This window comes from Podarcis pityusensis, assembly GCF_964106645.2.
Source record: "Podarcis pityusensis genome assembly, chromosome: 15".
In the NCBI taxonomy this organism is placed as follows: domain Eukaryota; kingdom Metazoa; phylum Chordata; class Lepidosauria; order Squamata; family Lacertidae; genus Podarcis; species Podarcis pityusensis.
In genome coordinates, this window is record NC_138040.1 from 4,658,233 (window position 1) to 4,671,993 (window position 13,761).

Sequence of the window (13,761 nt, forward strand, 5' to 3'; positions counted from 1 at the left end):
AAGCTAGTGTAACGTGGATTGGATTGAACTGTGTGACTGGTTGTTTTTTTAAGCAATTACCATTTTGTTCAAGGCTTATATCGGGGTAGGCAACCTAAGGCCTGTGGGCCATATGTGATCCAATCGCCTTCTCAATCCGGCCCGTGGACTGTCCGGGAATCAGCGTGTTTTTACATGAGTAGATTGTGTCCTTTTATTTAAAATGCATCTCTGAGTTATTTATAGGGCCTGCCTGGTGTTTTTACACGAGTAGAATGTGTGCTTTTATTTTAAATGTATCTCTGGGTTATTTGTGGGGCATAGGAATTCGTTCATTTTTATTTATTTTTTTCCAAAATATAGTCCGGCCCAGTACATGGTCTGAGGGACGGTGGACCGGCCCACAGCTGATAAAGGTTGCTGCCCCCTGGCTTAAATGGTACCACAATGGCAAAGCTTATTCCTGAAACTATGTGGAATTTTAGAAGATAATGAAAATGCTCCAGGGCATGTCAAAAATACATTTCCTTCACTGTGTAAGTGCAGATTGCCATCCTCCATGACTGGGGTCTAAGGGCTTCCAAAGGAAATGTAAAGCACCCCATTTTTAACAGCTCACTCTGGTACAATATGAACCTGTGGGGTAAGCTGAAATTGATTCAAACAACTGATGGTCCCACACCTGAGGTTTCTCCTGCAGACACTTGTGTCCCCTCCTACAAGAGCCCTGAAGGCAATAGCTGTGTTCAGTCTGTCCTAATTTATTTTCTTGGTCACATTTCCCTCTTTATATGCTGGCAGGGGCTTGCTTCCAGATATATATAGGTATATTTCCAGATATAGGTTTAAGGCTATCTGGGCAGATATTATGAGCTTTAAAACAGCAAAATTAAGCAGCAGAGATAAAGTCCTCATCCTAGGTCCACCATACTGTGGAAGATGACTCCAGTTGGATATCTGCATCCATGTGCATGTGATTTTTTATTTCAAGAAAGAAAGAAAGAAAGAAAGAAATATATATATATATAATGTTTGTATGTGGAGCATTGCAGAATTTGTTTTGCCCCAACAAGCAATCAAAAAATCCATGTATTGAACAGACGGGTAGGTCCCTGTCTGCAAGCAGCTTACAATCTAAATCGGGGCAGCAGAAGAAAGGGTAAAAGAGAAATAATTGAATTAAGCAAGACTTAAATCTGAGTAAATACATGCAGGTTTGCACTGCTAGTCAGAAGTTGGTGATTGAGTTTTTGAGGATTCTAGAAGGGAAGGGCTTTTCTTCAGACTGTTTTGAAACCGCTACTGATAAGAACTAGAAGCACAGTTTTACCTCAGAAATTTCCCCTCCTGCTGGCTAAATTTCCCTCCATCTATGAATGTGTTTAGGACTTGGTCACCTGTGGGCTTGAGAAAGACATCATTATCGCCTGCATTTACGCTCATTTGTGGCAAACCATGTGGCTTATGTCTAGAAAAGTTCACATTTTGGTGCTGGTCTTTCGAACTGCTTGAATGTGTGTGAAATATATCCCATATTTTCTCCTCAACAAGGGTCATAAAGTGACTCCTGCCCCCCACCAGAATCCCTTGCGAGCCATGAAGCCAGTGTGGCCTTTGTGTTAGCACATAAAATCACCTCAGATTTCCTTCTTATAAAAGTTCTGTGGTGAAAAGAAGCACCATGGTGTACAAACTGATGTGCTCAGTTCTGGAGTAAAGGCATATATTTCTTTAAACACAAATGTTCATTAATTTATCCATTTATAACATTTACATGCACTTTCCTCTGAGGAACTTAAAGTCATATCTGAAGGGTGTGTTTTTAAAAAATAAATAAGCAGGTTGTAAATGATTTTAAAAAGATAGACAGGTACCTTTTCCACACACTCAGATATAGATAAGGTTTAAAAAAACCCAAGGTGCCGGTCCTCATATTTTACTCAAAAGTGTCATGGGTTCCAGAACAAAATGGCTGCCATTGACTACTCCATATTGGCGAGTATGGTCACACAAAAAGCACTGTATATACATAAAGTACATACACACATTTTATCCTCAGAGCAATCTTTTGTGTGTGGATTTTGCTTTTCCCAAACCTTTTTTAAAAATGAGAATGGAGTTAGATATTGATGGAAACAAGGGCCCTCATTCAAGATCTCGTAACCTTACAGTACCCAACTTTATAGATATTTACTGTTATAAGGACTGTCAAGAGACCACTCCTCAATTTGAAGATCTGTGGATTCGAATGAGTAGATGTACTTAAAAAAAAAAAAAAATCCTCTCCACACTTGACTGACAACTTTCAACTGAGGCAAAAAAAAATTAATGATGCTGTGGCAGGAGGAGAATGTTGTTTCCAATAGGCACACACTTGCACAACATTCCCCTTCGGTCGTAGCTGACATTGCCTGGTGGTCACTGTTTTTGGAGCTCTCTGGGGCACCAAACACATGTATAAACTGGGAATGCTCCCAAACACTTGAACACAAGGGGTTTGGTGAGAGGGTGGGCTAACAGTGTAAGCAAATTTGTAGGGATCGAGATAACAAAAACGGTCAGGCAGGCCATGTCTTTCAACGCAAACAGTGACCTTTGCACGAATCGATGGCCCATTTCTAAATGCCTTGAGTTACGTTCTTTGCTCTGCTCCAAAGGTCACCATCCCTCTTCCGATAACGTCACTTTCCCGCCCTGTTTAGACGTTAAGAGCCCGTTCCCTTGCGTAAGAGATCTGGCTTTTCTCGCTCTCCCTCCCCCCCGCCCCCAATCTCTTGAGGAATATAAATGTGTGCTTTCCCCCCTCTTTCCCCAACAACCCACTATCTCTAGGGTGATAAACTGAGAATGCTCCCTTTGGGGCTGAAAGGAGACAAAGGTGAAACTTGTTCACTACATGATGCTTTCGTAATTGCCCTCAGGAGACACACCTCAGAGTTGGGGAATTGTCAGGTGAGAAGGAATTTTTTATGCCGCCCCAGGGCGTTGCTGAAAGAACAGGCTTTGATCACAAAATATAGGGCCTGGCATCAATTAAAGTGTTGCACCCAGCACGCCTAATTTCTAAGCAACAAAAGCCTGAACTCTATGACCTGTATAATTCAAGCAAATTTGCGTCAATTTTCTTATTTTTCCAATAATTTTGCCTGTTTGGTTGTTTTTAAAGCAATTTGCTTGCCATTTATTATTATTTTTTCCGATTACTTTGGAGCCTGGGAGCAATTATATCATGGAGAAGAGGCAACTACTTGAACCTCTGTTGCACTTAATCTGTGCGGATCTTGTTTAGCCACCTTTCTGGCTTTTGATATATTGAGCGATAACGGGCATGTCGTGTCCCATACATTTCCAAGCATATCTTTGCAGCCAATGAAGACTTCGGAACTTGCTGTTGTAAAGTTGGGAAATATTCAGAAAATGGCAACCAACATTATCGTGAGTATGGAGCAACTCCACAATGAGGAAAGCTTCAAGCAACTGGGATCTTTTTAGTTTAAGAAAAGGCACGTAAGAGGTGATCTGATAGAAGTTTATAAAATTATGCATGGCGTGCCATGGAGAGGGTAGAGAAAAGCTCTCCCTCTCCAAGGCTCAGTTCCAGCACCTCTCAGCTGGGCGCCATTGCCATTGTAAGAGAAGGAGGGAGGTGTTCCTGGTGAGTTCTGGCACCTCTTTTTCTAGAAAAATAGCACTGTCTCTCATAACACTCATGAAAATCCAATGGAGCTGAAGATTTAGGACAGTTAAAAGAAAGTCTTCATGCTTGATGGCATCCATCTTTCTCTGAAGACAATGGATGAGTGTTCCTTTGGAGGTGAAGAAAATAATTGGAGAGTTACAGCGCCTGCTGTGGCTGTAGCGACTGATACGGGAACACATGCGCTCCACCAGGAAGTTTTTGGGTATCACATGGCAGGACAGAGTCTCAAACAAATATGCGCCCTCCCAAACTCACATACCCAGCATGGACTGTGCAGTTCCGTCTCCGACATCTGCACTGCCTTGGAGATGTCTACGTGTATTGGCAGACCAACTCTGTGTTACAAGGAAGTTTGCAAATGTGACTCAAAGGCTGGTGCCATTGACCCTTACGGGAATCCCTTGCAGATGACTGCAGTGCCTGGAGACCATCAAACAGGTTGCATATCCACAGCTGTGACCAGAGGAGGAAGAGCTGCTGGGAGGAGAGCAGAAAGAGGAAACGTGCATAGTTAAACAATGGAAGTCACTTCTGCAGAAGGATTGGACAAATTCGTGGAGGATAAGCTCTCAGTGCCTACCAGCCAAGATGGTCATGCTCTGCCTCTATGGTCAGAGGCAGTGAGGCATCTGGTTGCTCACTGTGAGAAACAGGATGCTGGACTAGGTGAGCCATTGACCCAATCACTTCTTATGCATCCTTGGTTGTTTGCATATGAACCAGTTTCTCTCTCTCTCTCTCTCTCTTCTTCCTTTAGCTTCCTTCATCAGCCCAGGCCTGTGCCCCCCTCATGTAGAAAGAACTGGGGAGAGGCAGCCATGAGCAGGAGAAACTCTAGGTGGGGAATGAGTCACAGGAAGAGATAATTCACAGAGAGAAAACAGAGGCCGGTTTTTATGCAAATTTCTGAGCAATAAAAAAAGCAACAAAACTCCAGGTCAGTGCTAATCTGAGGCAAGGCTGTTTTTTCCCTTTTGAGTAACAGGTGCTGATTTGGAATGGTTCACAGTGACCTTGCAGGTGTTTTTATAGGCCTCTCTAGTGACAACAGGAGTATTGCTTGAGGCAGAAAAGTGGCCTACCAGCTTAAATTTTTCGTGTGGGTGGGCATGCAGGTTTCCTGCACCCACCTGCCATGGGGCAGGTGGGTGTTAAACGGGGGTAGCTTTTTATGGCCTTGCAGTTAAGATAAATATTTTTTTAAAAAAATTGTGGCTGTTTAAAAACCGTTAATCTGTGGAGTCTTGATTGTTTTTACTGCTAGTTTAAATTGTTGGATTTCAACGTGTTTTATTTGTTTAATGGCAGGAGGGGTATACCCCCTCAAAAGGTAGGCTAGGAGTCCATTAAATAAATAAAAATGTGTGGCTTTATGGAGCTGCAGTATAACTATAATCAGCTACATGAGGAGGGCCGCAGGTACCCCATCCATGCCTGGGATGAAGGGCTGTAGCTCGGTGGTAGAGCATCTGCTTTGCATGCAGAAGGTCCCAGGTTCCATCCCATGCATCTCCTGGAGAGCCACTGCCATTGTTGACCAGGTGTGGGGAACCTTTGGCCCTCCCAATATACAGAATCATAGAATTCTAGAGTTGGGAGGGACCCCAGGGGTCATCTAGTCCAACCACCTGCTTGGTGTGCAGAACATCTCATTTTCAATCCCTAGTATAACCAAGTAGGGCTGGGAGTGTCCCCTGCCTTGAAACCCTGAAAAGCCACATTGCATCTCAGTGTAAATAGTAATGAATTAGATGCCCCAAGAGTCTGACTCAGTAAAAGGGTCACTGCATGGTTCTGTGGAGCTCACATATCTTCCCTGTGATGTGTATGGGTTGCTCGTGCGTAAGTTGCCGCCTCTCCAGGCTTTGTTGCCTTGCTAAACCTTTCTGTCTGGGCAGCCCTTCACTTCGTGGCTGCCTCAGTCGCTAGCAGAATCCGTCAGTGGGCGTTTCTTAAATCTTTTCCAACATAAAAGTTGTTTGACACCCAGTCTCCTCCTACTCTCTCTGCGCGGAAGTCTTCTGCGCAGGGTGGGCGTGGGTAGCGGGGGACCCGTGCTCTCCCCGCTGGTGTCCGGTGAAGAGTCCTGGAGCCCTCTCGCCGATTCCCCCATCAGCCCCTCCTTATCCCTGGTGTAGCGCTGATTTGCTTCCCCATCTTCGGAGCTGCCTCTCTCCTTGCTGGGCCCTTCTCCAGCATCATTTGAGAGCCTTCCCTCCGCCTCTAGCTCCGATGTCAGTTCCCTGACATCCACCTCCCCCCCAGGACCCCCTCCACCCCCGGCCCGACCTGTTGACCCAACTTCGTCCCTTTCTTCGGCCGACGATGCGGGGAACCCCCGGAAGGAGCTGTCGCCATCATCTGAGGATTCAAAACCCGCTTCCCACCCGTTCTGATCCCTTCCCGCGGGGTGGGCCTCCCAGTCTGATTCTTCGTCCTCCGAAGCCTCTTCTCCCTCCCCTTCGGAGACAGAAAAACCCACAAAATCCTCTTCATCGTCTGTGGTTCCAAATTGCTTCTCCCAGAATCTCGCTAGTGGTTTGGGTTTGTCCGGGAACAGGCGGTGGAATTCCTCCACCAGATACCCGTCAGTGATTGCCTCCGCGGGAACCCACGTGTTTTCCGACCCGGGTTCTCCCTCCCAAGCCACCAAGTACTCTACCTGGCGCCCTCGCCACCTTGAATCAAGTATTTCCGTGGCCAAGTTGTGGTGCTCCCTCTCTTCTACCTGCGGGTGTGTGGTGACTTCTCCCTCTCGCCCCGGGAATCCCCTTCCTTCCCTGTACGGTGAGAGTAGGGACCTATGGAACACCGGGTGTATCTTCATGCTGTCAGGCAATTTGAGCTTGAATGCCATGGGGTTCACCTGCTGTGTTACCTCAAACGGTCCCCACCGCCTGGGTTGCAACTTCTTGCATCCCCCCTTAAAAGGTAACCCTTGGGTTGACAACCACACCCGATCTCCCACCCGTATGGTCTCCCCTTCCCTACGGCGCTTGTCTGCCTGCCTCTTGTAAATTTCCTTGGCCCGCTCCAAGTTCATCTTGAGTTGCTGGTGCAGGGCTTCCATTTCTTCCACAAACTGCTCTGCTGCCTGTACACTCCAACCTTCCTCCCCACTCCCCGGGAAGGCCCTGGGGTGACACCCATAATTGGCCATGAACGGGCTCATTCCCGTTGACACACGTTCAGCGTTATTGTACGCAAATTCAGCCAGCGCTGAATTTTTTCTACCCAATCGTTCTGCCTCTCGCTGACGTAGCAGCGTAGGTATTGCTGGAGAATACTGTTCGCTCTTTCTGCTTGCCCGTTGGTTTCTGGGTGTCTCGCCGTTGAGAAGCCCACTTCGACCTGCAGCAAGCTCATGAGCTTCCTCCAGAAACGGGAAGTAAATTGTTTCCCGCGGTCGGAGATGACCCTCGAAGGAGCTCCATGCAACCGGAAGATGTGATCTACAAACAACCTAGCTGTTTCCTCTGCCGTGACCGCATGTGAGCAAGCTATAAAATGGCACATTTTTGTTAGTAGGTCGACCACTACCATGACCGCTGTCTTCCCCCGGGGCTTGGGCAAATCGGTCATAAAATCAATGGATACCACCTCCCAAGGTTTCCCCGGCGTGGGTAAGGGTTCCAGTAATCCTGCGGGGGCAGCCCGCTCCCCCTTTGCCCTTTGGCAGCGGTCACAACCCCGTACATATTCCCGTACATCCTCCCTCACCCTGGGCCACCAGAACTGCCTGGTGACGAGCATCATGGTTTTGTGCTGTCCAAAGTGCCCCGCTGTGGGGTTGTCGTGGAGTTGTTTGAGTACCTTTCCCCGTAGGGTCTCCCCCGGTACATACAGCGCCCCCTTATAGTACAGCACCCCTTCCTTCTCCTCAAACCCTCCTTGGGTTTCTCTTCCGTCTCAGTGTTCCCGGATTTTAGTTTGTGCGAACACGTCATTTCTAGTAAGTCCAGCCAGTTTTCGTTGCCCCACCAATGTTCCCCCCCACACCCATCGGTCCTCGGGGATCATGTGTCGTATCTCCGGTGGCCCCTCTCCTTCCAAGTACTCCGGTTTCCGGGAGAGAGCATCTGCTCTCACGTTTTCCTCTCCTGGCACATATCGGATTTTGAAGGAAAACTTGGAGAACTCCTGTGCCCATCGAGTCTGTCTCTGGTTGAGCACTCATGCGGTCCTCCAGTATTCCAAGTTCTTGTGATCTGTACAAACCTGGATCTTGTGCTGCACCCCTATTAGTAGATGTCGCCATCGACGAAACGCCGCATAGATCGCAAGCAGTTCGCGGTCATACACCATATAGTTTTGCTCCGACTTGTTCAGCTTTCTTGAGAAGAAGGCACACGGTCTCCATTCCTGCTTGCTCCTCCCTGGCTGCAAAAGAACCGCCCCAATGGCTCTGTCGGACGCGTCGGTCTCTAGCCTCATGGGTTTCTCCAGATCCACGTGCAGGAGCTGCTCTTCCGATGCGAACGCTTTCTTCAGTTTTTCAAAGGATTGTTGGGCCTCCTCTGTCCAGGCGAACTTCCTTTTGCTACTGAGACAGTCTGTGATGGGTGCTGTCAAGTGGGCGAAGTTCTTGATGAACTTCCTGTAGAAGTTGCTGAACCCTAGGAACCTCTGCACGTCCTTCCGGGTTGTGGGAGTCTTCCACTCCAGCACTGCCTGCACCTTGCTTGGGTCCATCGCTAAGCCTTTGTCTGACAGCTTGTACCCCCAAAACTCGACTTCTCTGGCGTGAAACTGACATTTCTCCAGCTTGACCCACAACTGGTGCTTCTGCAGTCTCTTCAGCACTTCCCTGACGTCTCTGACATGTTGCTTCTCGTTGTCCGAATAGATTAAGACGTCGTCCAAGAAGGCTACGCAGTTCTTGTACGGCAGGGACCCCAACACGTGGTGCATGAAAGCTTGAAAACAGGCGGAGCCTGACTGTAATCCAAAGGGCATAACTAAGTACTCAAAGGCCCCCAAGGGGGTGAAAATTGTGGTCTTCCATTCGTCCCCTTCCCTCATCCTAATCAAATTGTAGGCTCCCCTGAGGTCCAGCTTGGTAAAAATCTTTCCCTGCCTCACCCGTGTTAAAATGTCGTCAATCCTGGGCATTGGGAAGGTCACAGGTTCTGATACCAAATTTAACGCCCTGAAATCTACGACCAATCTGGGCTGGTTAGTCCCTTTTTTGTCCACAAAGAACTGCCCCCCACACCTTTGATTCCCTTATGAACCCCCTCTTCAGGTTCTTGTCAATAAACTCCCGCAACTCCTTCATCTCCCTGTCCGACATGGCATACAGTTTACCCACCGGTAGCTGCGCCCCAGGGAGCAAGTTGATTTGGCAGTCAAAGGGCCTATGTGGGGGTAGTCTATCTGCCTCCTTCTCGCTGAAGACTTCCTGCAGGTCAGCATATTGTGGTGGCACCTCCCCTTTCGGCTCCACAGCTATCCCAGCCACCCTGGCCACGGTCATCCTTGGGGTTTCTCCCCCTAGACAGTGTTCCAAGCAGTAAGCGGACCCAAAGGTGACCGTTCTCTGATGCCATGCCACCACTGGATCATGTTGTGCTAGCCAGCTCATCCCTAATATTATTGGGGGCCCTGCCAGTGAGGCTACGTGAAAGGCGATAGTCTCCGTGTGCCTGGAAGCCCTCATTCTCATTGGTGGGGTCTGGTGCGTCACTTCCCCTCCCAGAAGCTCCCTGCCATCAATGGTGGTTACTTGCAAGGGGAAATCCAGGGGCAGCAGGTGGAGCTGGTGCTCTAGTGCAAAGTCCTTGCTGAAGAAATTGCAGGAACTGCCTGAATCCAACAGCCCTTTCACCTTGACTGGGTGCCCATTTGGGAGTTCTAGCACCACTTCTATGGCTATAGCCGCCCTGGGGGGGTCTGGTTTGGGCACTTCTATTGGTTGCTGGCCTGGCTGCTGTGCCCGCTGAGTGGCAGCCAAGCTTTGGCATTTCCCTGCTCCTGTACCATCTCCTCCTCACCCCCTGCAGCTCCCACCATCCCTTGCCAGGCCTTTCTTTGCGGGCAGACCCTGGCAAAATGTCCTGGCCGCTGGCAGAGAAAACACTTCTTGGTGGTTTTCCCATCCTTTCCCTCTCTCTTGCGACCTTCACTGGAGTTTGAAATCTCCTGCGCGCGCGCCCCATCTATTTCCATGGGCTCCACCGGCGGGGAAGGCTGCCTTGGTATTTCAGGAATGCGGTAGTCATGGTAATGTTGCTCTCTCCCTTCCCGCTTCTCCTGGGCCCGCGCTTCCTGCCTTACACCAATCGCAAGCACAGCCTTGGTCAGCTGATCCATCGACTGCGGGCGGAGTGCGCGGGAAAGCTCGTCCTTCACCGTTGGGGACAACCCCTCCTCGAACAGCATTTGAATAGGTTCAGAGTCCAAATCCCACCCGAGCCGGTGGACTAACATGGCAAAGCGTGACCAGTAGTCTCTAACTGACTGGTTCCCCTGTTTGCAACCCATCAGTTCCCGCCGAGTCACACTTTGCTGCACATCACTGGAAGACATCGCATCCATCGCCTGGAAGAATTTCCTCAGGTCTTTCAAGGCGGCATTCTGCGTTGCCATTAGGGGCCTGATCCAATCTCTGGCCCCATCCTGCAGATGTCCGACAATATAGGCAACCCTTTTCCCATCGTCTGCAAAATCATTCTGTTGCAGTTCCAAAGCGTACTCTATTTCCGTTCGGAACGCACTGTAGTCCTGGGGTTTCCCTCCAAACTTGTGTACCAGTCCCGGTACCTTCCTTGCTACGGGGGTGGGTCTGACCTGAGCATCCTGAGACCGCCTTTCGTCCAGCCGCGCCATCAGCAGAGCCACATGCTGTTCCAAATCTCGGTTCCTCTCCACCAGATTTTGCCCTCCAGCTGCTACCTCCGTGGCGCCAGCTTCTCCGGTTTTGCTCATGATGCTGCCTGCCAGTCGCCGTGCACGAGCGACGTCAGGGACTGACGGATTGCTGTGATGTGTATGGGTTGCTCGTGCGTAAGTTGCTGCCTCTCCAGGCTTTGTTGCCTTGCTAAACCTTTCTGTCTGGGCAGCCCTTCACTTCGTGGCTGCCTCAGTCGCTAGCAGAATCCATCAGTGGGCGTTTCTTAAATCTTTTCCAACATAAAAGTTGTTTGACACCCAGTCTCCTCCTACTCTCTCTGCGCGGAAGTGGGTAGCGGGGGACCCGTGCTCTCCCCGCTGGTTTCCGGTGAAGAGTCCTGGAGCCCTCTCGCCGATTCCCCCATCAGCCCCTCCTTATCCCTGGTGTAGCGCTGATTTGCTTCCCCATCTGCGGAGCTGCCTCTCTCCCTGCTGGGCCCTTCTCCTGCATCATTTGAGAGCCTTCCCTCCGCCTCTAGCTCCGATGTCAGTTCCCTGACATTCCCTATAGTGATTCCACCATGCTATCCCAAAGGCTCTGTGTCACAGTTCCACCAAAGATGTTACTATCTTGCATTCATCTCTTAAGAGATTTTTGCTTCCCATCCCATATTTTTTGCTTTAAATTCAGGTACTGCTGCCTATCCAGCTCCCCTCCCTTCCTCCCTCAGGTCATTTTCCTAATGGCATAATAAGTTCGTCATTTGGATCTGTGACTCAGCAGAATGGAGGTACCCTTTCCCCCAGAAGAGTAAACAGCTGCTCCCAGGGCGCGGCTTTCATCAGTCAAAGTGCCAGGCTACTTGGAAAAGAGACGGAAGAGAACACGAAACAGCGGTTCTTAACCACACACACTTTTACCCCTTGGTCGCTGTCCTGTGTAGATTGGAAGTAGATTGGGATGGTCTACCAATACATCTCTGGGTGCTTTGGGGGCAGATCCACACCCTACATTTAAAGTGCATTCAATGCATGTTTAACTCATATGGCTTCCCCAAAGACTCCTGGAAGCTGTAGTCCCCACTATAGGGCTTCTACTCCAAACTACAGTTCCCAGGGTTGTTTGGGAGAAGCCATGTGCTTTCAATGTGTGTTGAACAATAGCCACAACATTATTTTTCCCACCTAATTTAGGCTACTGAAATGAAGAGAGAGGACTTTTCGTTGCGTGAAAAAATCTGGAGGACTTCCACCATTTAAACAAACGAAAAAGGTCTGGTCTTTCCTGATGTATACACAACTATAGCAGTGGTGAGGAACTTGTGGACCTCCAGACTACAACTCTCACCATCCCTCAGCATTAGCAATGTTGGCTGAGGCTGCTGGGAGTTGGAGTTCAACAGCACCTGGAGGGCCACAGGACACCCCTCCCCAAGCTCTGTAGCCACATTGAAGTATACAGATGGTTGATTCCCTTTAAGAAATGTTTAAAATCCTTAAAGTGCTAAATGATCTTTAGGTTTGTTCGCAAGGATAATTAACTGGAGGTGAGAACAGAACTACAAAGTTATTTTCCTAAAGCAAGCACAAAACTTCATTCCTTAGCTGTAAGGTAAAGGGGCCCCTGACCATTAGGTCCAGTCGTGACCGACTCTGGGGTTGCGGTGCTCATCTCGCATTATTGGCCGAGGGAGCCGGGGTACAGCTTCCGAATCATGTGGCCAGCATGACTAAGCCGCTTCTGGTGAAGCAGAGCAGCGCACGGAAACGCTGTTTACCTTCCTGCCGGAGCGGTACCTATTTATCTACTTGCACTTTGATGTGCTTTCGAACTGCTAGGTTGGCAGGAGCAGGAGCCGAGCAATATGAGCTCACCCCGTCGCGGGGATCTGAACTACCGACCTTCTGATCGGCAAGTCCTAGTTAAACCACAGAGCCACCCACGTCCCCTATACATTTAAAGTGCTATGTTTCAACTTGGAACGTTGTAGCTCAAATGAAGATGCACAATTTTCAGAGTTCCCTGTGAAGGACTGATTCTTAAACAGCTCTGGGGGTGAATAAAAATCTCCTAACAACTCTCAGCACCCTTAAGAAACTGCAGCTCCCAGAATTCTTTGGGGGAAGCCATGGCAGTTTAAGGTGGTATCATAGTTCTTTAAAAATATGGTGTGTTAATGTGGCCTAAGACCCACCTCTTCCTTCAAATCCCTCCTAAAAATCCTTATTTTTCCCAAAGCTTTCACCTTAAGTCCTCAGTCCACCCACCACTCCCCATTAACACCCAACTGCATTTGTGCACATTAACACCCTTTTCCGCCAGCCTTTTTTCTTCTTGCACCCTCCTGCTGCCTTTACCTCCTCCTGATTGAAATGTGTATTGTAAACTCCTCAGGGCAAGGACCTTTTACAAGGCATTGCTCTTCAAAGTGCCAGAAAAATACTGATGGGTATGTACTGTATCAGCATTCAGCAACATCTGGAGGGCACCAGGTTGGCAAACTACCACTCCCGTCAGCGTGGTCAATGATCAGGGATGATTTGGAGTTGCAGTCCAGAACACCTGGAGCACCGCATAGTAGAGAAGGCGCTGCTGTGCAAATATTTAGCAGGCACCAAATGTAGCATCAGGGTGGAATCACTTCCTTCAGCGGCCAGGAACCTGCAACCCGTCAGATACTGCAGGACACCACTACAGAGGCTGATGGGAGTTGTAGTCCTGACAGCACCTGGAGGACCAATTTCCCCACCCAGACTTCTAGGGTTGCCATGTGTCCTCTTTTTCCAGGATACGCCCTTTTTCATGGGTTTGTAAAATGAGTGTTGTCATAGTGATCCATAGTTAAAAGTAGAAGTTGGCAAATGTGTCCTCTTTTTTTGCTCTTCAAAATATGACAACCCTAACTTGCACCGTTGGAGGATACTCTTGAGAAGTCCCATGGACTGCAAGAAGATCAAACCTATCCATTCTGAAGGAAATCAGCCCTGACTGCTCACTGGAAGGACAGATCCTGAAGCTGAGGCTCCAATACTTTGGCCACCTCATGAGAAGACTCCCTGGAAAAGACCCTGATGTTAGGAAAGATGGAGGGTACAAGGAGAAGGGGACAACAGAGGACGAGATGGTTGGATAGTGTTCTCGAAGCTACCAGCATGAGTTTGACCAAACTGCGGGAGGCAGTGGAAGACAGGAGTGCCTGGCGTGCTCTGGTCCATGGGGTCACTAAGAGTCGGACACGACTAAACAACAA

General features: G+C 48.9%; 2 long non-coding RNA genes across 3 annotated transcripts in view; one reads left to right on the forward strand and one right to left on the reverse strand.

Moving 5' to 3' along the window:
• Positions 1–1,051: 1,051 nt before the first annotated feature.
• Positions 1,052–13,761, forward strand: part of LOC308464149 — a 65,692-nt gene continuing 52,982 nt past the window's right edge. The window contains exons 1-3 of one of the 2 annotated variants that reach the window (XR_013979890.1): positions 1,052–4,345; positions 4,437–4,616; positions 11,705–13,443. This is a non-coding gene — a long non-coding RNA (uncharacterized lncRNA). Of the gene's footprint in view, positions 4,617–11,704; positions 13,444–13,761 lie in introns of both variants that reach the window. The other variant, XR_013979889.1, reaches the window with a different exon arrangement.
• Positions 1,814–11,714, reverse strand: LOC308464150. The gene is made up of 2 exons (XR_013979891.1): positions 11,071–11,714; positions 1,814–5,490 (listed from the first exon to the last, which is right to left on the reverse strand). It is a non-coding gene; the product is annotated as an uncharacterized lncRNA (long non-coding RNA).